The 25,194-nt window shown below is 38.9% G+C and overlaps 1 pseudogene; it reads left to right on the top strand.

The window, feature by feature from the left end:
• LOC114277958 (wall-associated receptor kinase 2-like) overlaps positions 1-24,918 on the top strand; it is an 81,242-nt pseudogene extending 56,324 nt beyond the window's left edge.
• The last annotated feature ends 276 nt before the right edge of the window (positions 24,919-25,194 follow it).

Below are 25,194 nucleotides of genomic sequence, written 5' to 3'. Positions count from 1 at the left end.
TTTGCATTGTCTTGGTCATGCATACATTGTTTTGTATAGCTATGGTTCAATCTAGCTTGTTGGCTTTGAGTGTCCAAGTCACTAGCATGCATTACTTGGACCATTTTCATGATTTGGCATCATTTCATATGTGATTTCAGTCCATGTAATGTGGTCATACACTTGCATCTTTCACTCATTTAATGCTTTGTAAGTTTGGAGTTTTGTGCCTTAAGAATGGACCATTGTGCATGCCATCATACTTAGGCTTTCAAGATGCCATCTCAGTGGGTTTTTGGGCTTATTTTGACATGACATAACTCTGATTTTTATTGGTTAAGTCATGTCATGTTTGGTTTTAATAGGTGCAGTGCAATCATCCTTTTTGGCCTTGTATGTGTCATGTTTTAGACTCACTTTGGCATGCTTTAGGACTGTTTTGGTTGCCCTTGGCCCTTTGGGGCTTGCTTTGTATGGCCTTGGTACAAGCTCCTTGGTTGGCCTTGAGCTTTGAGCCTCATGCATGCTATACTTGTGATTATGTGTGTGATTTGGCATTATTCTTGACATCATTTCAGAGCATGTAGTGTTGTCACACTTGCATGCTTTTCACTCTTTAAGTGTGCTTAAGAGTTGCATCTTTATGCCTTAGTCCTTGAGCCAATTGGCATGCATGCTTGTCTTTCCTTTTCATGCTTTTTATACAATCATTTTAGCACTATTGGCCACTGATTTGGGCATGGTTGAGGTCTGCCCATTTTGGTTTAAGTCCATCTTTGCATGTTGTTGCATGCTTGTCACATTACATGTTGTTGCATGCTTGCTAATTTGCATCTTGTTGCATGCTAGTCCATCTTTGCATGTTGTTGCATGCTTACCCATCTTGCATGTTGTTGCATACTTGTTAGATTGCATGTTGTCACATGCTTGTTGTTGGCATTGTTGTTGCATGATTATTACATTACATGTTTGCATTTTGCATGCTTGGTACATTGCATGTTTGCATGTCTAGGTTGCATTGCATTTTGCATGCTTGTTACATTACATTTGGCATACTTATGTTGCATTGTATAACATCTCCATGTTGCATGCATTGCATTGTGTTTGGTTTGGGTGTTAAACCAAACACAAGGAATGAGGGACGTTTCATACTTGAAGTGATGAAACTTGCCTCAATTCTCGGTCGTCGACACTCTTGATACAACATGATAGAGTGTGAGGCATTCATGTGTTTTTATGCATTCATCCCATATTGATTTTTGCAATTCGGCCTCTTTGGCCACCATGCATCGATATGCGTAATTGATGGCTCGAGAGACAAGCACTACACTCCTTTGAGTTTCAAACATGACAAGGGGTGTAGTTGCACAACATTTTCTTGCAAATATATTGACATGCCCTTGTTTGTACTCTGCTGTAGCAAAAGGAGCAGTCTGCAGGAAAAGATGGCCGATCGGCTATCTGGTGTGCCGATCGGCTAACAATGTTTGGCCGATAGCCTCATAAGTGGTTGATGACCCTTATCCTTTGGCCGATGGCCATACCATTTGGCCGATGGCCTCTCAGCATGTCCATGAGGTGGTTTAGAAGCATCACAGAGATTTGTACAATTTTTAGAGGTACAGAACAGTGCAAACAGAGGCATCATGAGGCATAGCAATGGATTTCCGAGCGAAGACCGACCGAGCATGCATCTCTTCATCGCCCACGAGGCCATTTCAGTATTCATGATTAGCTCGTGTAATTTAATCATTTAATTGGTTTTGTAATATTCATTTAGCTTAGTGTAGCTATTTGTTTCAATTTGGATTGTAATAATTAATTAGCTTGTTAGTTAATTAGTTTTGGTGTTGTAATGACTAGTCTAAGTAGATTATTAGATTAGTTACATAGTATAGCGTAGTTAGCTTAGCATATTCATTCGAACCCTCCGTCGAGAGGGCGAATTTTGTAATAAGTGTGCGTGAGTGTGTGAATGTCTTCCAACCCCACGTCTTTCTCCCTTTTACTTAACCGCTTACAATGGTTAGTTCTAGGTCATGTTTTGATTAGCATCCTTATGCTTTGCATGTTTGCATACATTCATTCGTATTGCATGCACCGGGCTCGGCGCATCATACAAACGGCATTGTATTTCAGTACATTTACTTGAATACGTGTTCAACAGCATGTTATCAAGTTACATCTCACATGACATCTTAGAATAGCCGAGCCTAGTTTAGTGGCATTTTTGCATGTGTTGCATTAGCCATCTTAAACATAAACTAGGATCATGCATGATTTCTAACATAACTTTTGTTTTGGCTCAGAGTACACTGTAAGTGTTTATGCTTTACCATCTTGCATGAGTGTGAGTGTTGCCATGATAACATGCTTGTCATGAGGCTAACTGCGTAAGTGTTTAACTGCCTGAATGCCTGTGGGTGAAGGTTGGATTACTTGAATTGGAACAATTCATTGAAATACGCATTTTTTAAGTCCACTTGAGAGTGGCAAAATCATATTTTCTAAGCCCACTTGAGAGTGGCGAAATCCGCCTCTTAGCCTACTTGCGAGTAGCACCTTCAAACCATTTTTCAAACAAGCAAACATGAGATGTTTTGTTCCAATTTAGGCGATCTAGTCTATACTTGTATGCTGTGCGCATCACTTAATAAGATTAGCTAATTAACCGAAATAAGAACACATTTGTTTTCAAAAATAATATATCATGTTAGTAAAGGCCGATCTTTGATCGGGAAAGCGGGGGTGCTCATTGCATGACCTTCCCCTCTCGTATCCAAGTTCCCATGCCGAGGCAACTTTGGTGATGACGGACACGTGGCCTTAGGCACGAGTCAGGGTTTCCTAAATTTTTCAAAATAAAACATTTAGGTGGCGACTCTGTATTTGGCAAAGCAGTCCATGTTTGGCACTTCTTTATTAAAATCAGTATTCCAAAAACGATTTGCTGGATTTGGACTCTTTAGTGATTTATCAATCTTGCACTGCACTTTGCAAGATTAGATTCAGAACCGTGACATTGAGTCCGAACTGTAGTAGCTAATGAACAAAACGGATTTCGCGCCATCGCGCGCGGAGCCGGGACGTTCAGGCACGTCTACAGTGGTGTAACTAACAGACGTACCTAACCGTATCTCATACGGAAATGGGAAAGGTTTTAACTAGGTAAACATCAAATCCTAACACATTTCATGTGAAAGGAGAAAACATGGGATGCGATGATATGCAAAATATGTATTTTATATGTATACGTATATACACAGGCAAACTATATACATACACGGATACACACATATACATATACAGACAAAATGTATAAAGTTGCATGTACACATACATATACATACATTTATATGTATACATATACACATCTCTCTCTCATTCCCTATTTTTGTCTCTCTCTCTTCCTTCATCTTCTTCAAGCGTCGTGTCTAGCGCGCGATTTCAACAATCGCAGCGCCTAACCGACAGGCTATCCAATCTTGCCCCTATTGTCAATGATCGTCTCGGCCTTCCTCCCTCTTTGTCTTCTTCTTTGGCTTCATCCTCTTCTTTAATCTGAGTTCTATGGGGAAGGCAGAGCAGAGAGCTAAGTAGAGACGAAAAGCTGCAAAACCTACTCTGCAACCCTTCTTTTGCATCCCTCTCGTTTGACATGGCCTATCACCGTTCTCTTTCTCTTTTTCCAGACCTCAATGAGTCTACAATAGAGTTCACTGATTCTGACTCCTCGCCTCAACCACGTGCCCCTCCTCCTTCCCCTATTTTCAACTTTCCTACAATGCCAGTCAAACAACTGATGGTTGCTCAGTTTGACATTGAGGCCAATTCTTTCACGCTGAAAGCATGCGTAGAAACCGTGACTGCGGTGTCCAATCTATCCTGTCGCCTAGAGCGCAAGACAAATGAGGTGCATCGATTGAATGCACAACTTTCTTTACTTCAATGCATGTATAAAGATTCTAGAGGGGAATTTAGAGAATTGAATAAACAAATCAAGGAGTTAAAATGGCAGGTGACCATCGTAGCTCGTTATGGGACTACCTTTGATGGCCAGCGAGGGATCATCTCTTTCGGCGGTTTTGTAGACATCGAGGCAGGGTCTTCAAGAGCCTCCCAAAATGAAGGCAAGAATAAGTGATCAGTGGGAGAATCGAGCAAAGAAGGTATCAGCAAGGAAAGTCGGCGTGTATTCGTCACCGCTAGGCCACTGCTGGAATCTAAGAAGTTTGTCCCTTTTTTTCTTTTTTTTTCAACCCTCTTTTGTACAACTTTGATCGGGGTTGATCCCTATCATTAATAAAAACGGGTTTGTTCTGCAAATTCAGATGGTATGAATGACACAACACTGACCATAAAAATCATTTTATTTTGAATTTTGAACTTGAAAATGGCTGTATTTTAGTGAATTCGGAACTGAATATTGAGTCTATCACTGACCAAAACACAAAACACAACTTAATGAAATGAAAATGAAGCAAAACCATCCCAAAACAAACCCCTTTGCGCTTGTCGGAGCAAAATGAACGCAAAACAGAACAACACCGGTCGACCGCCCGACGGAAAAGCATTGCCGGCGACAACTTCTATGCATTCTTTGGCAATTGTTTGATTAAGGTGACGAGAACTCGACAGTGTGGGTAAATGACAGAAAACTTGACTCAACTGTGCCCCTAGTTCATCACTTTGCCCTTTTTTGTTTTTCCTTTCTGCTAAAGTGATTTTAATCAACATGAGAGTTAAATTAGCACACTTGTTCCATTTTCTATCTTGAAATCATATGAGTCAAATTATGAGCACTGAAAATTTTCTCTTTTTGGTCCAAAGAATGGTTTGAATTTTGCAAAAACGAAATAATTTTTGACAAAATCAGTGAACTTCATTAAAAGTCCTCAAAATCTATTTTCGCAAATGACTACTATTCAATCAACATGAAATCAACCCTTGAGATGTACAACTGAATTCATCTTTCCATTGAACCCGTCATGAAGGAGAAATAGGACAACTGAATTAAATGGGGATGAGTCAATCAAATATAGATAGTTGAGTCGAATAAAGATACCCTAATCAAACATGGAGCTGCCTACGTATCCCAAAGATAGGAATCAGGCCATACGTAGTTCCGGTTAAGGTTCACTCGGATATTGACACTCTCCTTTTGTGCTCTAACTTTTGCCAAAGCCGTCATTTGGGTTTTCAACCTTGCAAGCTTTTCATTTTTTTATTTTTTTATCATTTTTTTTTATTTTTTGTTTTTCTGCTCTAACTTTTACCTGGGTCGCCCTTTTGGGTTTTCGGCCCAACGAGCCTCTCAAGGGTAGTACTTCTTCAGTTTGCCCATGTTGATTGGTTGTGAGAACTCCAAACCATCCAAATCCATGAGAATGACTGCTTCTCCTGACCAGATTGATTTAATGATGTAGGGACCCCGTCCAATTAGGTCTAAACTTGCCCCTAGGGTCATGAATAGGAGCTCGGTTGTCTTTCAACACTAAGTCCCCTTCCCTCAAATTCCTGGATCTAACCTTTTTGTTGAATGCTTTGGAAATCATGCGTTAATACCCCTGAATGTGGTATAACGCCTTCAATCTTCGCTCATCAAATAGCATTAGTTCCTCAAATCGGTTTTGTTGCCAATCAGTTTCTATTATCTAACATTCAGCCATAATCCTCAATGAAGGCACTTCTAACTCAATCGGCAAAACAACCTCCATTCCATATACCAAAGAGTAAGGGGTTGCCCCTGTAGACGTTCGAATTGATGTCCTGTATCCCCAAAGTGCAAAGGGCAACTTATCTGGCCAATCTCTATAAGTTTCTACCGTCTTACACAGAATGGTCTTGATGTTCTTATTTGCAGGTTTAACGACTCCATTTGTTTGTGGCCTATAAGTTGATGACTTGTGAAAAGCCACGTTATACTTCTCAAGTAGAACTGCCACTTCTCCTTTGAAATGTGAGCCATTGTCTGAAATTAATTCGTTTGGCACCTCGTATTTGCAGATAATGTTACTCCTGATAAATTTGGCCACGTGTGATGCTTTCAACACTGAATACGACTATGCTTCAACCCACTTGGTAAAATAGTCAATGGTAACCAAGATGAACGGATGCCCATTTAAACCTTACGGTGTGACTGCCCTGATGATATCTATGCCCCAGACTGAGAAAGGCCAAGGCGAAGTCATATTGTGGAGTTTTGATGGTGGGATGTTCATGCGATTGGCATGAATTTGACATTTGTGGCATCACCTAACAAAGTTGATACAATCACTCTCCATGGTTAACTAGTAGTATTCTTGTCTAAGGATTTTTCTGGCTAGCATTATACCGTTCATATGGGCTCCACACTCTCTTCCATGGATGGCTTCCATGATACGCTTTGCCTCTTCTTCCTATACACACAGCTTATGCATTCCCAAATGCCCTCTCTTGTATAACTTATCTCCACAAATGACGAACTAAGTGGCCAGACACCGTATCCCCCTTTTGTCTATGATGTTTGCCCCTTGTGGGTATGTACCACTTTCCAGAAAATTCCAAATATCAAAGTACCAAGGGTTTTCATCTTGAACTTCTTCCGTTGCAACTATCATTTCATACGCGGGGATGTACCTTTGTTCTATAAGGATCGAGCACATCTTGACCCCGACCGATATACCTGTAATTGATGCCAGGGTTGCCAATGCATCATCAAATCGGTTGTTCTCTCTTACCAAGTATGTAAAAGTCAGTTTTTCGAACCTCGGGATCAACGTGTCCAAGGTCTGATGATAGACTTTCATTTTTTCCTCTTTAACTTTCCAATCTCCGTTGGCTTAAGAGACGATCAAGTTCGAGTCCCCGATCACATCCAATCTTATTGCCCCTAGTTCTAGGGCTGCTTCCAATCTGGCAATCCATGCCTCATACTCTGCTTGGTTATTAGATACCCTGAATCGGAGTTTGAAAGCTAAAGGGATATGGAAATCATCCGGCGCTATGAGTAACACACCTATCCCATAGCCAAATTGATTGGATGCTCCATCAAAGTACAACTTCCAAGTGTCTTCTTCCATCTGCATGACCTCTTCATCTAGAAATGAGTATTCCATATCTTCTTCTCCTTCAATTGGGTGATCAGCCAAAAATTTTGCTACGGCCCTTCCTTTGACAGATTTGCGAGTGACATACTTAAGGTCAAATTCGAAAAGCAACAGCAACCAACGAGCTAGCCTACCAATAAGTGCTAGTTTCTCAAAAAGATATTTGATTAGGTCTAATCTTGAAACTAGAATTACCGAGTGAGCTAACAGGTAGTGTCTCAACTTCCTGGTGGCCCATACCAAAGCTAAGCAAGCTTTTTCCAAAGGAGTATAACGGGTCTCATATTCAAGCATCCTTTTACTTAAGTAGTAGATGGCCTTCTTCATTTTCTCATCCGACTCTTGTGCAAGCATACATCCGATGGTTGATTCAGTCACTGATAAATACAAAATTAGCAGTTTCCCTGGCTCGGGTGACGATAACACATGCGAATTCTGCAAATATTGCTTAACTTGCTCGAAGGCAAACTGACACCGAACTTCTTCCCTTTCTTCAACAGACCAAATAGTGGTTTACAAGTTAAAGTTAATTTTGAAATAAACCTCCTTATGAATTGCAACTTTCCTAGAAAGCCCCGCACCTCCTTTTCAATCATTGGTGGAGGCATTTCTAAGATGGCCTTAATTTTAGATGGATCAACTTCGATTCCCCGCTATGTGATTAGAAATCCCAACATCTTGCCCACAGTTACCCCAAACGTGCATTTCTGTGGATTCAGCCTTAGCCTGTATTCCCTAATTCTCTTAAAGAATTTCTTCAATGCAGTGTAATGGCTTTCCCGATCTTTGGACCTGACAATCATGTCATCTACATACACCTCAACTTCCTTGTGGATCATATCATGCAAAAGAGTGGTAGCAGCTCTCTGATAAGTGGCCCCGGTATTCTTCAAACCGAATGGCATAACCCTGTGGCAATATGTCCCCCATGGTGTGGTAAATGCTGTCATTTCTCTGTCCTCTGGAGCCATAAGGATCTGGTTATACCCTGAAAAACCGTCCATGCATGACAATAAGGCATGCCCTGTAGTGAAGTCTACCAATTCGTCAATATGTGGCAATGGAAAATCATCCTTTGGACTAGCCTTATTCAAATCTCAAAAGTCAATACAAACTCGAATTCTGCCATCTTTCTTCGGAACTGGCACAATATTAGCTAACCAAGTAGGATATTCTGATACGAGTAAAAACCCAGCATTGATTTTCTTGGTAACCTCTTCTTTAATTTTCAAGGCCCAATCCGGATGAATTCTGCGAAGCTTCTGTTTGGCAGGTCGGGCCTCAGGGTCGAAAGGGATCCTATGCTCTACAATCTCAAGGTCAATTCCTGACATGTCTTCGTAAGACCATGCAAAGACATCTTTGAATTCTGTTAATAAAGTAACTAATTGTTCGCGTTCCTCTAAAGACAATGTAGAACCAATTTGGATCAAGCGAGGATCTTTTTTAGTACCCACATTTACAAAAATAATTTCATCCACTAATGGCTTAGCACGCCTTTCTTCCTCGTAGTCGATTAAATTTTTCAAAGCCCAAGGAATTTCTTCCTCTTCGTTTTTATCAAGATCTTGAAAATTTTGGTCAATGTTATGAACTATGGGCACAAAAAGTAAACGAAAATCACATCTTCATTCAAAGCCTCGGGCTCACAGGTTACAACAGACTCAAAAGAGAAAGAAAAAGAAGACTCAGACATTTTAGACAAACTTAAATTTGCCTCCAACCCCACAGGCCCACCGGACTCAGACTCAACAACCAATTCAGAATTCCCAATATAACTCCTTTCAAAATGCCAATTTATTTGTAAGCCATTCATTGCATCCATGATGAAGCTTGAACAGTCAGTAGGTACCTCTTCCCGATCACGTCAATGGTCATATCCCCAAATTCATTGGTTTAGTGCTAGTATGCGATTCTGTCAGTAAATCAGCCAATGTTAGACCCAGGACTTCCTTTGTGTTGCTTTTCGAGCTGATTTCTCTGTCTTGTCTGATGTCGATGCTAGGATCTACCCACTCTTCGCCATTGTCAGAGAGCTGATGATCGAAGAAGATCTCAAACCCAGGGTATCTCTTCTTCTCCACTTGATCAAACCAGGGCTCAGGAAAACCACAGAAAGGGAAGTCTTCTCCTTGGTGGACAAAGCGTCTGTTCAAGGTCCTATGAATTAGCTTATGAACCAACTCAAACTGCTGCCCGGTTCTCTTGGCCTTGATCCTCTCCCTAATCTCTTCAGTTTTCCTTTTCCAGTCATCAGCTATGGGTACATACCCTAGTCCAAATACATGTGGGTTATGAGGTACTTCACTGGCTGTAGTAATACCTTTCCTGCCACTTCGTCCCAATCCCATCCCTGGAATGTGACCTAGTTTATTCATGAAATAGATTGATTGGGTACTAACTTGTAGACCTTCGTCTTCTGCCATGAGCGTTTGAACTAGCTGGGCCTCTGCCAATGTAAAACCTAATAGGAACACATCCTCTTCCCCATACTGTATTTCTAGCAGTGGTGTTGTGACTTTTGAAGGAGGATGAATGGATAAATTTTCGAAGACAGTGGCAATTCCTCCGCCATATGGATACTTTACCAATTGATGTAATGCGGATGATACAACTTTTATCTGATGAAGCCAAGGCCTTCCCAATAGCAAGTTGAATATTATGGGAACATCCATGACATGAAATTCAACTTTGTGCTCAGATGGACCCACTGTTATTTGTACTTTGATTGTTCCAATCACTTCCCGACTAGTATTATCATAGGCCCGGATCAATTGAGTAGTGGGCGTGAAATCTGTCGGCTTTAGCCCGATTTCATAAGCAGTGTGTGTAGGGCAAACATTGATGGCTGATTCGATGTCAATCAGAATAATCGGGATCCATTTCTTTCTGCATTCTAGTGATACGTACAGAGGCTTATTATGTCTAGACCCTTCTTGTGGCAGCTCTTTGTCAGCAAAATTTATTGCTGGGATGGTTTCTCTCGGGGTGATTAATGACACTAATTGCTCGGGAGTGATGTCAATTGACAGCTTAGCCTTGCTTAACATTGACAACACTGCCTGTCGATGTTCTCGGGAAGCCATGAGAAGACCCCAAATGGAAATGTTTACTTGGATCTTTTTCAGATGTTTTAGAACTAGGTTTTCTTCTACCTCCTTCTCTTTTTCTTTCTCTTTCTCTTTCTCTACCTCTTTATTTTTGCCAGAGGGCTCTCCTTGGTCTAGATGTGGAGGCTTTAAGTAGCTCCCACTCTTGGTCAAATGATCAATTTTGTCTGCATACCAAGTCTCATCTGGCACATGGTTTACCCATTCATCATCAGGGTGGGCAAGCTATAGGTCATTATCATCCCTCCATTCGCCTTCGTTGACTGAAAGGCAATTATCTAGCGTTGTTTGAATCATTCCAACAGTATGCTCTGAATGGGTTTTTGGTTCTTCTTCTTTTCCTCTGGAACTCTTTCCTTTACCACATTCAACAGGTTTTCCGAAATCAAGTCTTAGTTCATCTCCTTTTTTTTTTTTTTTTAGTTTTCTCATCAGAAGCTTCGTCACCGCTTGACCAACCGTGACTATAATTCTTCGGTTACTATAGCGATCCCGGTTGTCCCTCTACTGTTCTGTTGTATTCCGGACCCAGTTCCGTGAAGTTGGTGGTTGTGTACCTTGTTGTTATCCTTTGATTCCACCAGTGTGAGTTTTAGGATGTTTTGAGCAGGTGGATTGCAGGTTGGTTGAACCTTAGTCTCAAATCTAGTTGTCCAAGTTTTTGGTGTTACGCTCGAGCGGGTCATTCTGCGCTCGAGCGGAGTTTGGTTTTTGGTTGTCCGCTCGAGCGGGTCTTTTTGCACTCGAGCGGGGTTTACACACTTCCAGTATTTCGTGGCCCTGTAAAACTTCTGCAGGTGTGTTTTCTACGCTCGAGCGGGTTTCTTGCGCTCGAGTGTGTCGCGCTCGAGCGGGATTGTTGGCGCTCGAGCGGGTAGTTCTTTTCCTGAAAAGTTCTGGGAGATGAAAATCTGCGCTCGAGCGAATGTGTTTTGCTTTTGTTTCTTAGCACTCAAGCGGTCATCCATACGCTCGAGCGGGACCAGATGTTTGTGCTTTACGCTCGAGCGCTCTATTCTACGCTCGAGCGGGTCATGCGTATATGAGTTATCCGCTGGGTGATTTTAAATCACTTTTTACTTTTCTTTCTCTCTCCTACTTTTTCTAAAACCCATTTTTGAGAGCCCCTCTCTCTAGAAACTCCCTTCTCTCTAGGGTTTGATCTAGTTAGAGTGTCCTTTTTCTCTTCGGCCTTTGTAAAAGTTGTGTTGATCGTCGAGGGCGTCGTTTTGATCCGAAAATCTTGGTCTTTGGAGCACTTTGGTTTTGGTCTCTTCTCCATCCGAGCTTTAACTTCGAGGTAGGGATATCCTACTCTTCTTTATGAGCTTTGTCTTTAAATCTTGGCATTTCAATACGTTGGGGGTTGTTGGGTAATTTTGAGAGAGTTTGGGCCTTTGTGTAATTTTACAAAAGTTAGGGTTTTTAATTATATAAAACCTAAATGCATGTTTGGCATGAAGGAATGAAATTAATGTTGAAACATTGATGAAAATGAAACCGTAGGGGTTGGAATGTTAATTATGGAAAATACCCTAATTACCTTGATTGATTAATTTGTATAATTAATTGTTGGAAATGAAGGATTGAATTGAGAATATGGAAATTGGAAAGGGAAGGGATTAGAGGGTGTAGTTGGATCATTTATCGCTCACCTAATTGAAATGTTGATTAAATATCCATTTTGTGCATTTATTTTCTGTTTAGAAATAACTGCTTTGGGCTATCGGTGGAGGATAGTCTTGATTGTTGTAGACAATGCATGATGATTAGGCAAACTAAAACTAATCGATTGAATTCGTCATAGAGTATGACGGTGGATAGAATACATAAATTTTATGTGTTGATTTATTGTATATAGAACCTTTGTATTTATATGCATTGTGTGTAGAGGAGGAGATGGGGGATGTACTCCGCAGTTTAGGGGAAGATGGAGGATGAACCTCTAAACCGGATAGTGTTGGGAGGAGATGGGGGATGAACTCCGTAGATACAGCTCATATGCTTGTCTAGAGAAGTGAAGATACAGCTCATAGGCTTATCTTTGAGAAGTGTAGATACAGCTCATATGCTTGTCTAGTGAAGTGTGGATACGGCTAATATGCTTATCTGTTGATGTGTTGATATAGCTAATATGCTTATCTATTGAATAAAGGTGGGAAATGAAAAGTGACATAGACTTGTATGTTATGAAATTGTGATGTGATATATGTGGATGTATCAGTGTTGGCCATCTATCAATTGCTAATCTTTTAGTCATTGTTCATAGTTGGTTTAGTATATTTCTGCAGGGCTGTGGCTCACCTTATATGGGAACATCATTTTCAGGTACAGGTAGCATGCCACCTCCAAGGACATAGCTTGGGAGGCTAGAGGCGGACAGACTTTTGTTGTCTTATTTCCTTTTGATGTATTACATGTAAATCAAAGCCAAGGGCTTAATGTGTAATTGATTTAGTACTCTTTTTTTGTAACCAAGTGTTAACTTGGAAAGCTGTAAGCCCGTAGGGCATTTGCTTTTGTTGTTAACATGTAATACTTTTGTAAAGAAATACTCTGATGAATTGAAGAATGTGGATCTTATATATATATATATGCATGTTTATATTGATGGGTTTAATGTTATTATTTTGAGGGCGTTACAGTTACCACCATTCCATCTGCACATTTCCAAGATCAAATTCTTCAAAGAAATGGAGATTAGCCAAGTCCTCCTCTAGGTCGGCCAAATCATCCAACCCCTATTCAAGTACATCCTCTCTGACAACATTGATAGAAAATGAGTCAAACAGATCAACCTCAACCTTTAGTTGACCACTAGGAACAATATACCATCCAGGATCATACTTTTTCTCTGATAGTTTGCCAACCTCAAGCATAGGTACTACCACCATAGGGTTTTTGGGTTTTGGCTGGGTTAGAGGCACATCCATCATGCATAACTCAGTGCCTTCAGGAATATATACCTCAGGTTTTGGTAAATGGGTAGGTGTGATATAGATACTGGGGTTAAAAGTGGATGAAAGTGTATGGATGAGGTTAAAATAAGGAGGTGGTGGAACTCTGCCATGGGGTGGCAACGAGTTAGTAGTGACGTTGGGTTTTGGTGGTTGTGGGGGAGCTATGACTTTATTGTCTATGAGATCTTGGATCTCATGACGGAGACGAAAGCAACGGTCTGTGTCATGTCCTGGTTGTTGGTGGAAAGCACAGTGTTTGGTAGGGTCATGTTTGGCTGGGAGAGGTTCGGGAAGAGATCGAGGGTCCAAAGGCTTCAAATAGCGTCTTTTTGTCAAGATGTTCATTGCTTTAGAGAGTGACATATAGAGAGGAGTGAATGTTCTGCTTGGGACTCGGGTTGTGTTTTGCTGGCCAGCATGAGCAAAAAGGTCGGCTATTTTAGTGGTGGTGGCAACCAAGTTGATTTCAGAGGGCTTCACAGCTGTGCTACCACTGGTGATAGCATTGGAACTGCGACCAAAAGGCTTTCGAACAGGTTCCTTGTCCTCCACAATGATTCCCTGTTTGATGGCATCCTCTATTTGGACCCTCATCTCATTTAAGTCATTAAAAGTGAAGAGCGGGAGGACTATCATTTTTTGTAACATCTTTCCATGCAGATTTTTGACTATCATATGGATTTGGTCTTTTTTAAGTGGTCTGTTGGTCATCATTGCTGCTTTTGCCCTCCATTTGGTGATAAAGGCCATGAAACTTTCATTGGGCTCTTGACGGGTGGCCTCTAATTCCTAAGTAGTCACTTTAATCTGGGTGTTATAAGCATACTGGGTGATAAAGGCCCCGGCCAACTCTTCCCAACTTTGTCTTACCGAGTCCTCTAATTTGGCATACCAGATGACAGCCACTCCTGACAAAGTTCGTTCGAATAAAGAGAGCATTTGTGGACGAGTCAAACCCATAGGCTTTAAGACATCAGAGAACAGGTGAATGTGTACCATTGGGTCACCGGAGCCATCAAACCTATCAATGTGTGGCATTTTAAACCGTTCTGGCAACTTTACAACTGTCTTAGTGTACCCGTTTTCAATGTACGGGATTGAATTGACTCCTTGTGCCTTTTTGAAAAGTTTTTCCAACTTGGCCAGCTTCAACATAGTTGAGTCAGACTCAGGTGCTTCAAAGGGATGGAGTCCTCCGACTGGTTGTGGAAGAGGAAATGATCCTTCTAAAGTTTGTGCAGGAACCCTCAGATCTTCTGGTGAGTTAAGTTCGGGAAACTGGTCAGCTGATGGAGGTGGAGGTGGAGGTGGAGCTGGATGAGTCACCAGAGGTGGTTGAGTAATGGACACCCCAGATGAGCGTTGTAGTTCAGCAAGAGTATTGCCTTGAGCGGCAAGAGCAGTACCTTGGGCAGCAACCGTAGTGGCAACGGTATCCATGCTCTGTTGAAGGGCCAATAGTATGTCTGCTATATTTTCTGGAATCTGAGCCATCACTGATTCTAGTGAGTTGAGTGGTGATGATCTAGCAGGTTAAGAAGGGGTATTCTGGACAGTTGATGAAGCTTTTTCTTTTCTTCGTGTAACCGGTGGCAAAAAAACTAACACTGGCTAACCCTGAACCAAATCTACACTTTTGCAAAGTCTACCAACGCGAGTCCACAAAACTTGGGGGATATCAGACCTTTCGGAAGCTATAGTGCTCGACTACCTTACTGAAACAAAATGGGACCCCCAATCAAAATTTCATTAGCATCCCAGCTCAACTGATTACTGCTAACTCATGTTGAAAAATTGAACTCAAACCCACAAATTGAAATGACTGAACCACTCATCTGAATCTGAGAATTCCCATACATTGCACATAACACATAGCAGGAAAGAGAACAAACACCCCTATAGGGGCTAGGGTTACCTTGTCCTAACTTTGAAATGATCTAGGGTTTCATTATTCAAACAAGCGGCATCATACATCTTAGAAATGGGAGAGCATCCTATCGTAATTTTGGAAGGTACTATAGCTCATTATATGCACAAAGTTAGCTCTACTCTAGGGGTTGAAGTCAAGGTGATGTTACCAAAGAGTCCTTTGGGTCATAACCAATAAAGGTCCAAGGAAATCAGAAGAGTCAAATAGTCTCTCTTCGGAGTCTGAGAACCTTAGATAGCAGAGCTCGATAGCAAAGCTACATAGCAAAGCTACCTTTTTGACAGATCTGAAAAGATTACAACACAAGGCCTCTAAAGTATCGTAAAGATAGGTGTAGTGTCACAAAAAGCTTGTCTGTGCTCCCACCAGTATCTGAGAAGCACAAGAACTTTAAGTGCACCAATGCATGCAATGCAATAAACATATAATTGAAAATACAAGTCATATCATAGAGTTCGAGTCAAGGTTTCATAAAATCCCCAGCAGAGTCACAGAAATTGTAACATGCCCGAGGGGTACCCGCGCGCGTTAAACAGTTTGGACCCTCGATCTCTTTGATGTAGTCTCACGAGTATAATGTGAAACATAGATGAGAGTCCAGATTTGAAAAATTTTAGAAAATCTATTTTATTGCAAAAACCTTCTGCCAAAAATGGACTGCGTCATCAAATCTTATTGTCGCCACCTAATATTTATTTTGAAAAAATTAAGAAACCCGTGACTCGTGCCAAGGCCACTGTTCGTTGTAACCAAGGATGCTTGGCTCGGAACCTTAGGTATGAGAGGGGAAGGTCAATAATGAGCACTCCCGCTCACCCGATCGAAGATCGGCCTCTACTAAACCATGATATGAATTTTATTTTCTTTATATGTTCATGTTTTGATTATTTAATAAATCCTAAAAATTACTATGTGAAGCATACAAGTATAGACTATGTTATTTATTTTGGAATAATTTGATTTCATGTAGTTTTAAAAGAGTTTTGGAGATGTACAACCCAAATAAATTGAGTTTATAAATATGAAAATCAACACTATTCCAAATTAAGCAACACAACATCCATCCACTGGCATTCATACAGTTATATCAAGTAAGCAAGTAGCCACATGGTAGGATGCTTAAACATAACAAGAAAAACGCACACAAACGGGATGCCAAAGCATAAAAACTTACACATTTACCGACGTCCCTCAAACAGCTACAAAACAAAGTTAGTAAAACATGCATGATCTTATATACAAAATCCTAATGCAATTCACGCATGAGATGCAACTAAAGATTCGGCTTCTAAGATATGACATGTGAATCATCTCAAGAACATGAGGTAGCACACATAATCACATAGGAATTGATTAAATCCACAAATACAAACTTAGTCGAATCAAGATGTATGAAACATAGATGCAAATCATGGATATAATGACAAAAAAAATAAATAAAATAAACATGATGCATATTTACAAATAAGGAAAGCAAGTAAAAGAACGGGATAAAAAAAAGTGAGGTGGGAAATTATTACAACACTTTGAATAAATTATTACAAACCAAATTAGAGGGGAGGAGGAGAATATTACAACAAAATAAAAATCTCACAATACACTCAAAATAAAATAATAATAATAATAAAGGTTTCATGTTCCTTAGAAACCACCGGAAGTTGGTTAACATCGGAAGACAATGCCGTCTTGTCCAAAAGAAGCTAATCGACCGGCCAAATAGGCCAGCCGGCCAACTAGGCCTAGCAAAACCTGTCTTCCAAAGAAAGATTGAACTTCTTGATTTCCAAACTTCCTCTTGATCACCCTCAAGTTATGGAGTATGTTGTTGAAATCTCAGCAAGAAAGTTCAAGTTTTAGCTTTGATGAAGTTTTGGGTGGTAATAAAATAAACTCTTTATTTGATCAAAGTTTAGACCTCTCTCTAAAATATTCTCACTCAATTGGAATAAAATAAACTCTTTCTTTGATCAAAGTTTACCCCTCTCTCTCATCAAAAATTTTCACCACAATTGGAATAAAATAAACTCTTTCTTTGATCAAAGTTTAGACCTCTCTCTCATCAAAAATTTTCACCACCTCTCATAGTTATAATGGTCTTCTATATATAGGCCAAAAACCAAGACCCTTTCATGTTCTGAAGAGCCAATTTTGAAGAGCCAAAACCTATTTATGTTTTGAAAGGCCAATTGTGAATAGTCAAAACCCATCCATTTGTTTGAAAGGCCAATTGTGAACAGTCAAAATCCATTTAGTTTTTTTGAAAAGCCAATTGTGAATAGTCAAAATCCATTTAGTTTTTTGAAAGGCCTATTGTTTCAAACTGCTAAATTTCCTGGACAAAAGAGAAGAAAAGAAAAATAAATAATAAAATAAATAAATAAATAAAAATAAAAATAATGATGATAATAATAATAATAAATAAAAATAAAAATAAAGATTTTTGAATAGGTCTCAACTAATTTGGCCAAAACAAGTGTAAAATTGGGATTGAAGCTTAAATTTGATTTTTTGGCTGAGAAATTCATAAACTAGCACATTATAATTTTCATCATCAGGTGTTCAAAAGAAAGCGCCTAAGTCTTAGGGCTGGTCAAAATGGGGTATCTACACTATGGCAGGTCTAAAACATGATAAAATATTCTAATTCCATACAACAGCATCATAATGTAGATTCACAATCAACTCATGCTATGTTACAATTAATAATGGAATTTAAATAAAAAAAATTAATCATGCTATTCTAATCACAACATATTAGAAACTCTAGGGAAAAAACAACAATATGTTGTGTTTAGTATTCAACTTATGCCATAACAGAAAGTATATCACTTCTGAAATTTTTTTGGAATTTTTTAGAATTTTAAATAATTAATAAATACACATAAAATCAAAAATAAATATTCCAGAATCTGGAAAAATACAACAATCATACCAGTAAATAGTAAACCATTACAGTAGTCTATAGTAAAAATTTCAACCCTAGAAACTTAATCATGCAACATCAGAAGCATTTTAAAGCAGAAATAATGAATTATTATTTCAGAAAAAATAATTTTTATTTTCATAAAATTTTGAAAATTTTACAGTAGATAAAAAAATTTAATTATGAGTCTAACAATACCAACCCGCTTAAAACAAAGCTATAACGAATTACTTATGACCATTTAAAGCAATTCCAGATTTTTTTATTAAAAAAAAAAAAACGCCTTACGCCCAATTGCCAAACCAGCCAAGTCGGTACGGAAAACGACGTGGCTCGGCTCGGCGCACAGCACGTGTGACAGCACGGACAGAGTGCGGGTGGACAGTGCGGCTGACGCGCGGGTGATGGAGTGTGGAAGCGTGTAAGAAGCGCGCCTGACGCGTAATGACGCATGGCAGCGCGTGGCCACCGCTAACAGCGTCAGCTGGCACGTGAGGCACATGCACCACCTTCCGGGATGTTTTCTGGTCCAATTTTGGTACTGCCGGACTCCATTTTTGAAAATAAAAATATTGGTGGACTCAAAAATGGCATTTAGCAAACACAAATAAATGGAGTGTAGCATACTCTCTCTCTAATGAGAGTGGAAGTGTAGAAACTCTGCATTTCATCTTCTTCCTTAAGCCACCAAAAACACAAAATGAACCAAAATTAGGGTTTGCTTTTTCTCATCAATCATAAGTCGGAATCAGGCCTAAAATATACCGTTTCGAAGGTATCGAAACAAGGATTCCAAATATATAATTTTAATAACATAAAAACAAAGCATGTAAAACCAGCATGCAGTCAAAGTTACGAAAAATTAAATATGAATCTCCATTTTTCTCAAAATTTGACCGTTAGATTTTTATGAAACTTGGTAGATATATTATATATGTAATATACTACAACATATGTAGATTTCAAGTTTAGTAGAGAAAGTTTAGAAAAAAAATTAATTTTTCATGCATATGTCATGTGTATATATATATAATTATATACATATTTTAATGCACAAAAAACAAGCACAAAAATACCCATTTATAGCTCTAATACTAATGTAAGATACAGATAACGCAGCAGGTAAAAAGATTCAAACCATACCTTAGGTGATGGAATCCGAAACGATGAACCTTGTGGGTAAATCACGTGCTTCACAAATCACAAACTACGAACACCCAGCAATGGAGTGATACCACAGTATGAGTATCACTCACACCAGTCACAGTGCAAAGGCTTGATTGTTTTACAAATGGAAGAGAGTGAGAGAAAGAGTATGGAAAAAATATCAATCGTTATTCTAATCATCCCATATCCCATATATAACGTATCTGATATAAAGGCTATCTAACCATCTATCCATATCTGTTGATAAGATATGATAGATGTACGATATAAGATAGTGGGCTATCCAAAACTAAGGATAGATAATAATTTAAATTCAAAAATCAAATTATTTAGATGATCTGATATTGGTCATGGGTCATACCACATGGGCGTCCAAATCCGGGTCCAATGCCCGGTCCAATTTCCAACACTAATAAAACTGGTTCTCTGGTAGTTGCAATTGGGTGTCAGTCACAATGTAATAGCATCAACAGTGTTCCTAATGATGGATCTTACTCTAGAATTGGTTGCTACCAGACCTCAATCCCAAAAGGCGTCGGCCAGATTGAATTTTTTGTTAATAGCTTCTCCAAACATGCGGATATAATGGACTTCAATCCCTGCAACTATGCCTTTGTTGTTGAAGATGGTGCGTTTAATTTCTCCACAACTTACCTTCAAGATTTTAAACCAATGGTGCCGATGGTGCTTGATTGGGGAATAGAGGATAATGAGACTTGCGAAGAAGCTAAAAAAAATTAGACAAGTTATGCATGTGGACAAAATACTACTTGTTATGACGCAGAAGATGGTAATGGGTATATCTGCAAGTGTTCCGAGGGTTGCGAAGGAAACGCATATCTCTTAGATGGTTGTAAAGGTTAGGAATATCCATTTAGCCAGCTTCATTCATCATGTTCAAATTCAATTACTTTTGATTCTATATACGTATATATATTGCTTTTGTGATGCTTTAATTTTATGATTGAGCTTCCCTTTGTTTTGATTGTTTTGCAGACATAGATGAGTGTGCAAATTCCAACCAATGTGTAGATGGAAGCCAATGTTTAAACACGCCACCTAGGAATTATACTTGTTCTTGCCCTAAGAGATACCACGGTGATGGAAAAACAGATGGAACATGTTGCACTGTTGATCCAGATTTTGTGCTTCATATTGTGATTGGTATGTATGTATATATACACTAGTGGGTGGCACACGCCATGCATGTGCAATTCAGATAAGTAAGAATAAAAATAAATAATAAAGAAATTAATATTATAATATGTATGTTGTGTAAATGATAAGAGTGTTTTTAATGAAACTTACAGTCTTTGGTTCAAATCTTTCTCATGCCTTTGAATAATATTTTTTTTATTTTAGGATATGAAAATTTGTCATGTGCCAGGAGAAACTATTATACTATTAGACATCAAGTCATATACTCACATATATAATAGTATAGATATACATATATGTCAGTGGTAATGCCATATATATTAAAAGTAAAATAAATAAATTACAACACCTAATTCACATAATTAATGAATTTGGAAAAATTTACTTGTGACCTACCTCCCCAATCGGATCCGCATCCTTTTATACTCATGTGACTTAAAAGAATATTTATAATTGTTAATAGAGTAATGCTATATAAATTAATAAATTTTACAAATTTATGTAATTGACTCATATGATACATATCATATTATTTCAAGGGCGTGGCTTGTGTCCAATCCATAATCGGATTGGACCGTACTGTTGGGCTCCATGGGCCCATCACGGAGTTTGTATCGATAATTCAAAACCGTTCAATTTGTAGGATTTGTCGAGTATTTCATCCCTGCAAAAAAAGACGTTATTTGGATATTGATAACCACTTGATCAGATCACATTTATGTCAACGTTCAGTATGATTTTCCAAAAAATTGTTAACGGAAATGTGATATGATCAAGTAACAATCGATATCCAATCAATGTGATTTTTTGCAGGGATGAAATACTCGATGAGCCCTACACATTGAATGATTTGGATTATCGATGTGGGCTCCGTGGTAGGCTCATTGAGGCCCAACAATACAATCTAGTTCAAAACTGGACTGGAGACAAGCCTTACCCATATTTCAGAGGATTATGTTTCAGATTTTGAAGTTTTATTATTGCATGTTACATTATTAGTAATAAATAAAAAAATTTGTAAAATTTGTTAGTTTATATGTCATTTTTTTTATTATTAATATCGCGAGTCAAATAATTTTCTCTCTACTTAGTTTTGAATCAATATATTGGCAAAATGTTTACAGCCTTTGTCAGTTAAAAATGACTTATTTGAAATACAGGTGTTACCATTAGTGCTTTGGCTATTTTGGTGAGTAGCTCCTGGTTCTATTGGATTTTCAAGAAAAGAAGGCACGTGAAGCTTAAAGAAAAGTTCTTTAGGCAGAATTGTGACGCCCTCAAAATAATAACATTAAACCCATCAATAGAGACATGCATTGATATATAAAAGCTCCACTTTCTTCTATTCATCAGAGTTTCATTACCAAAAGTATTACATGTTAACAACAAAAGCAAATGCCCTAAAGGTTTACAGCTTTCCAAGTTAACACTTGGTTACAACATAAGAATGCTAACTCGTTTACACATTAAGCCCTTGGCTTGAATATACATGTAATACTTCAAATAAATAAAACAACAAAAAGTTCGCCTGCCTCTAGCCTCCCAAGCTACGTCCTTGGAGGTGGCATGCTACCTGTACTTGAAAATGATGTTCCCATAAAGGGTGAGCCACAGCCCAGCAGACATACACTAAACCAAATATGAACAATGACTAAAAGATTAGCAGTTGATAGATGGCCAACACTGATATTTTCCCTTAACACACTTTACAGTTTCATGACATACAAGTCCATGTTACAATCCGTTTTCCAATTCTGTTAAATGCTCAATTTATAACCATGGCTCAGAACCTGGCCAAACAACTCATATGAGGCAATATCTCATATTAAACACTTTCCCAACTCATATTAGATAAGCGTACTAGCTATATCAACACATCAACAAATAAGCATACAAGCTATACCATCACTTCCATAGATATGCATAAGAGCACTATCACACTTCCAATGACAAGCATATGAGCTCTGTCAACACATTAATAGATAAGCATATGAGCTCTATCTATGGAGTCCATCCCCTATCTCCTCTCAACAACATCCGGTTTAGAGGGCCATCCCCTATCTTCCCCTAAACCGTGGAGTACATCCCCTATCTCCTCCAACACAACACAATGCATAAAAACAATAATCATACACATCATCACACAATACATAAATTTAATGTATTCTTTCAACCATCATACTCAATGACACATTCCAGTGATTAGTTCCAGTTTGCCTAATCATCATGCATTGTCTACAACAATCAAGACTATCCTCCACTGATAGCCCAAAGCAGTTATTTCTATACAGAAAATAAATGCAACAATGGATATATAATCAACATTTCAACTAGGTGAGTGATAAATGATCCAACTACACCCTTTAACCCCTTTCCTTTTCAATTTCCACATTCTCAAATCAATCCCTCGTCTCCAACAATTAATTATGCAAATTAATCAATCAATGTAATTAGGACATTTTCCATAATTAACATTTCAACCCTTAGGTTCCATTTTCATTAATGTCTTAACATTAATTTCACTTTTCTATGCCAAACATGCATCTAGGTTTATATAGCCAAAACCCCAACTTTTGTAAAAATTACACCAAGGCCCCCAAACTTTCACAAAATCACCAAACCAACCCCAACATCTCAAAATACTAAAATTTAAAGACAAAGCTCATAAAGAGGAGTAGGATATCCCTACCTCGAAGTTAGAGCTCGGATGGAGAAGAGACCAAAACCAAAGTGCTCCAAAAATCAAGATTCTCGGATCAAAATGACGCCCTCGACGATCAACACAACTTTTACAAAGACCGAAGAGAATGAGGACACTCTAACTAGATCAAACCCTAGAGAGAAGGGAGTTTCTAGAGAGAGAGGCTCCCAAAAAAGGTTTTTAGAAAAAGTAGGAGAGAGAAAGAAAAGCAAAAAGTGATTTAAAATCACCCAGCGGATAACTCATATACGTATGACCCGCTCGAGCGGAGAACACAACGCTCGAGCACCAAGAACAAAATCTGAACACACTCGAGCGCAATAAGGCCCGCTCGAGCTCCAAGACACAAGAATAAAGCACTTCCGCTCGAGCGCGAAAACCAGTCCGCTCGAGCGTAGATCTCCACCTCCCAGAACTTATACCCAGAAAGTACTACCCGCTCGAGCGCCACCAAACCCGCTCGAGCGCTACCGCTCGAGTGTAAACAAACCCGCTCGAGCGTAAAAATCACATCTGCAGAAGTTTTGCAGGAACACGAAATACTGGAGGTGTGCAATCCCCGCTCGAGCGCAAGAAGACCCGCTCGAGCAGATCGCCTAAAAACTGAACAACAAGGAATTGAAACCAAGGCCTAACCAACCTGTAACAAACCTACCCAAAACATCCTAAAACTCAATCAAGTGGAATTAAAGGACGGCAACAAGATAGATACCGCTACCAACTTCACGGAACCGAGTCCGGAATACAACAGAATAGTAAAGGGACAACCGGGATCGCTATAAGAATGGTGGATTAAGATTGAAACAACAACTCTCTAGACTAGAGAGATCGACTCGGGAAGTGGTCAAAATCTTTACTTTAGAAGAGCTCAAGTAGGCTACCAACAACTATGATGACAATAGAATTGTTGGTATAGGAGGTTTTGGAACAGTTTATAAGGGAATTCTAGCAGATAACACGACAGTGGCCATTAAAAAATCACAAATTATGAATTAAACTCAAATAGAGCAATTCATCAATGAAGTAGTCGTGCTTTCACAGATCAATCACAGGAATGTGGTCAAACTCTTAGGTTGTTGTTTGGAAACTCAAGTCCCTCTACTCATCTATGAATTCATCACCAATGGCACTCGCTTTGAGCATATACATAACCAAATCAAGGCATCTAATTTCTCATGGGAAAATTGCTTGCGAATAGCTGCTGAAATTACTGGAGTATTGGCGTATTTGCATTCTACAACATCGATTCCAATCATTCACAGAGATGTTATGTCTATGAATATACTCTTAGACGATAACTACACTACAAAAGTGTCAGACTTTGGAGCATCGGGGTTGGTTCCACTAGACCAAGATCAATTAGCAACGGTGGTGCAAGGAACTCTTGGGTAATTAGACCCTGAGTACATGCTCACAAACCAATTGATAGAAAAAAATGATGTTTACAACTTCGGAGTAGTCCTTGTGGAGTTAATCACCGGAAAGAAGGTGTTGTCATTTGACAAGACAGAGAAGGAGATGAGTCTAGCTAGGTATTTTCTTGTGTGTATGCAAAATGATTAGTTGTTCCAAGTTATTGATGAACAAATAGAAATTGAAAGAATTGTTAAGGAGCTCACAGAAGTAGCTAATATTGCAAAGAGGTGCTTAATAGTAAAAGGAGAGGATAGGCCTACTATGAAGCAAGTAGCAATGGAGCTGGAGGGGTTGATCATAAAAAAGATGAAGAAACATCCATGGGTTAAAATTGATTTGAATGGTGAAGAAAGTGAGCACTTGTTTCATAGGAAATTAAGTGGGTATGAGTTTGGAGGTTGTACTACTAGTAGCAATAACACAATAGCAACTGGATATGATAGTGTGAGGGAACATATGATGTTGCCAATGAATGATGGGAGGTGATTTTTTTTGTATTGTTGACCACAATGACAACAAATTGGGTGATGGTTTATTATTACTGTCTTTTGTGTTTTACAAAATTATGTGCCTGCATTAGATTGTTTCAATTTAATTTACGTTTTCATATGTATTTTTCATTAGTAAATCGATATTATTCAAATACTTCAAGATTTATGGATAATTTCTTAAATAAATGACTAAGTGTTGATAGTAGTTATAAATTGATGAAGTGCAACTAAGATTTGATTTACACTATGTGGTTGGATTTGTATCTAAGTA

The sequence above is a fragment of the Camellia sinensis genome, chromosome 12 (assembly GCF_055761805.1).
Source record: "Camellia sinensis isolate YWXY chromosome 12, ASM5576180v1, whole genome shotgun sequence".
Taxonomy (NCBI): Eukaryota; Viridiplantae; Streptophyta; class Magnoliopsida; order Ericales; family Theaceae; genus Camellia; species Camellia sinensis.
The sequence above is the reverse complement of the archived record's forward strand: the minus strand, read 5'-3'. Positions and strand labels throughout refer to the sequence as shown.